At 43.2% G+C, this 3,723-nt stretch overlaps 1 long non-coding RNA gene across 1 annotated transcript; it reads right to left on the bottom strand.

The window, feature by feature from the left end:
• Positions 1-1,119: 1,119 nt before the first annotated feature.
• LOC144771432 (uncharacterized) lies at positions 1,120-2,778 on the bottom strand. Its single transcript, XR_013599279.1, has 4 exons — positions 2,662-2,778; positions 2,280-2,364; positions 1,877-1,962; positions 1,120-1,375 (listed from the first exon to the last, which is right to left on the bottom strand). It is a non-coding gene; the product is annotated as an uncharacterized LOC144771432 (long non-coding RNA).
• Between the last annotated feature and the right edge of the window lie 945 nt (positions 2,779-3,723).

Here is a 3,723-nt window from a genome sequence, read left to right as displayed (position 1 = left end):
CCATCATCAGAACCTACGGACTCAACATCGTGTCATACGCAGATGACACCCAACTCATCCTCTCCCTATCCAACAAGTCCAACACCGCCAGACACAACTTTCAAGACGGCATGGAAGCCATCGCCAAATGGATGAAAAACAGCTGCCTACAACTAAACACCAACAAAACAGAAGTACTCGTCATGGGCCCAAACCCCGATGCCTGGAGTGAAACCTGGTGGCCCCCTACCCTCGGAAACCCACCAACCCCCACGGGCCATGCACGCAACCTGGGAATCATCCTGGACTCCGAGCTCAAAATGGACCGCCAGATCAACTCCGTCTCGTCCTCCTGCTTCCACACCCTCCGCCTCCTCCGTAAGACCTTCAAATGGATGCCCCTCTTTCACTGATAGACCGTGACTCACCCTGGTCACCAGCAGACACGACTACGGCAACGCACTCTACACCGGAATAAACAAAAATCTCACCCGCAAGCTACAGAACATCCAGAACGCCGCAGCAAGACTGGTCCTCAACCTGCCAAGACACTGCCACATCTCCCAGCACCTGCGCACACTCCACTGGCTCCCCATCGAGGCTAGAGTCAATTTCAAGATGTCACCCATGCTCACAAGGCCCTCCACAACACTGGACCAGCATACCTGAACAGCTGACTCAAATTTCACGCACCCCAAAGGACCTTATGATCAGCCCTTCTCTCCTACGCTGTGGTACCCCGCACCAGAAAGACCAGATCGAGAGACCGCTCCTTCCGCCAACCGGGCGGCCAGAGCTTGGAACGACCATCCACTCCACTTCAGACAGACAACATCGCTCCCCATCTTCGCAAGAAACCTCAAAACCTGGCTCTTCGACAGACCGCCTTCTTGATGGAATGGAACCTGCACCCCCCACCCCTACCACCTTGAGACCTTTACGAGTGAGTAGTTGCGCTTCAACAATCCCCTGATTGATATCCTGGCTAATATGGGCTGAAAGCCTGAAACCGGTCCTTGGATGCTTGTTTCCAGACCAGGGAGGACCTGGCCTGGCAGTTGGGGCTGGACTGTTCCCACTGGGCGCAGGGTCAAGACTAATTTGCAAGAAAAAAGTTCCACAGCGGATCAACCGAAAAAGCACCTCCAATTTCCAAAGTCCCTTAAAATGTTCAGTTTTATTGTGCTGTGAACCTCCAGGACCTGCTGTGGTTCAGTCCCACTGGAATTCCAGACAGAAAGTATAAAAAGTAGTGGAGGCAGCACCAACTTGAAGTAAATCAACACGACCAAAGTTTTTTTATCCAAAAATATATTTTTCTTTTTATTTTCGTATTTTGAAAGTGCACAGGACAGCCAACGCGTTTCGCTCCCCAACCATGGGAGCTTCGTCAGGGCTGAAAACAACGTGAAATATACACATATATTAATAACACATACTAACATACAAACTACATCACAGAACACACAAAAATAAAAGCCAATGAATACAGAAATGAAAAATGAAGAGGATGACACTACACCTACGAGGACACAATAACAATCCTACTAACTTGAGGGCGTGTTGTCTCAATTATAAAAACACAAAAGAATTACTAAAGCTCCACGATAAAAACAGCTACTATATTATCAAACAGAGTTTTATGTGGCCATAAATTCCATTACAATCGAAAAATTGGAGTCATTGAAAAAGAAAAAGAAGAAAAAGAAGAAAAAGAAAAAAAAGAAGAAAAAAAGGGGGGAGGGAAAAAGGCAGGGGGAGGGAGGAGGGGAAAGAACGAAGTTAGAAAGAGATGAATAGGGATAAAAACCGGTATTTCCTAGTGGGTGGGAGAAGCTATGGCGGATATTACAATGTAGTCAATTATCAGTCAAATAAAAAAACATATAATTCTCACCAAATATATACACGATGGTTTTTCTCACAGTTGTGCAGTCAAATTTGTAAAAAGAAGAGGAACTGGCCAGTATAATGGTATATAAACTGGAACAGCAAAAGAAAGGAGATATATATGGATGTCAAAGTACTAAAGACAAATTCTTAGAAATTACGCGTATACCTAGACACATCCATTATAATGGTACATATATGTTAAATAAAAGAAGGGAGAAGGATATGTCTCCAACCAACATCCATAAAGAAAACTATAATATGAATACCCTATGGTAAACGCTCTTCATAAATGAGGCAATCTGTATCACAAACTCATCATAAAGTAATGACTCAACAGTTTTAATATTGAGGAATGTAGACAGCAATTCCTAGCCTGCAAGCAAAGCATGGGTCTATTGTCTTCTCACCTAGTGCAGATATTCCAAGTAGAAATAGAGTATCCAATGCGTCAGGGTCCGTCAGGTTTTTCACAAAATTATCATAATAGATAGTCTGAAAGAGCAGCAGATAAAGAAGTGTCACTGGATGGAAACACACAGCTAATGAAACCCAAGTTCACAATCAAGAGCTTTCCTATTTCCATGACAGAAATAAGCTCCTCGAAGGGCCCCATATTTACCCAATCTGAAGGTGTATACCATCAGTAACTAACTACCTGGGAGTAAAGCTAGTATCACTGGTGATGGTTATGTTACAATCACATGGTATCACACATACTACTATATTTTAACACAAAAATGTACACGATTATAAACGGGTAAAAGATAAACAACATTATTAGCAACTCACATTAATATCGAAGGTTGTCGTAACGCAAAGCGACGTATGTGCAGTCCTTGATAAGCTGCTGAAACACACGTGCTGTAACAAAAAATAGGGTTGGTGGGTATTATGCACCGACTACAAACAAACAGACTCCGATAACGTAAGCTCACTAACGCAATGCAGCACAAAACCACATACGTGAGGCGCCTGAGCTCCCTCCTACCCCCGAATATTAGACATTAGGCATGAAAGCCCCCATCTCCAAAAAGCACATGATAAGCTCGCTAGAACAGCATAACCACGCAAGAATAAACGCTACCGAAGGGGAACTGACTTGACAGTTTAGAAGTTAAAGTAACAGATTGCAAAAGTGCCTACCTTCAAAGGTTCAACAAAGCGTGACGGCCCACAACGGATTTTCTCAAACAATCTCAACGGCACCGGGCCAACTTTTTAAAGCCGGCAAAACCGGTCACGTGGACCAACTTTTCAGTGTAAGGAGAGTGGAGATAGAAACAACAACGTCGTAGAGTGCGGCGGCCATGATGGACTGGTGAAAACTCAACTATATAGCCATAAACAAAATTGTACAAACCACTTCAATCGATCAGGAAACACCATAAAAAACAACCATAGTTACTGAACAAGCGTTTGCGGCCCATAGCGATTATATGCGGAAGAAAGTGGGGGAGAGATGCTAAAGCAACGAGGTTGGCTCATAAGTCCCGTGACGCTGGCTCCAAGTCTGATATGTGGGAGAAAATAACAGACACAGCATGCAGTGGTGTGTAGTGGCCTTCGAGGAGGAAATATATAACTACATTTATATAATAAATGTATCCGCATGATAAGTGTGAAATAAGATGTGTGTTGCAATAATAGTTGCATAATCATAAAACGGAAAGGAAAGGGTAAATTCACAAAATACAAACACAATGATGGAAAGAAATGCAAATGAGGAGAAGAGATATAATAAGTGGAGAAAGTACACAGAAACTACATACATGAACATGTCTTGATCTTGACAGTATAACAATTGGAATCAGTATGAAAATTCAATTTAGGTCACACAAGAATAGGACCATG

The sequence above is a fragment of the Lissotriton helveticus genome, chromosome 8 (assembly GCF_964261635.1).
Source record: "Lissotriton helveticus chromosome 8, aLisHel1.1, whole genome shotgun sequence".
NCBI lineage: Eukaryota > Metazoa > Chordata > Amphibia > Caudata > Salamandridae > Lissotriton > Lissotriton helveticus.
The sequence above is the reverse complement of the archived record's forward strand: the minus strand, read 5'-3'. Positions and strand labels throughout refer to the sequence as shown.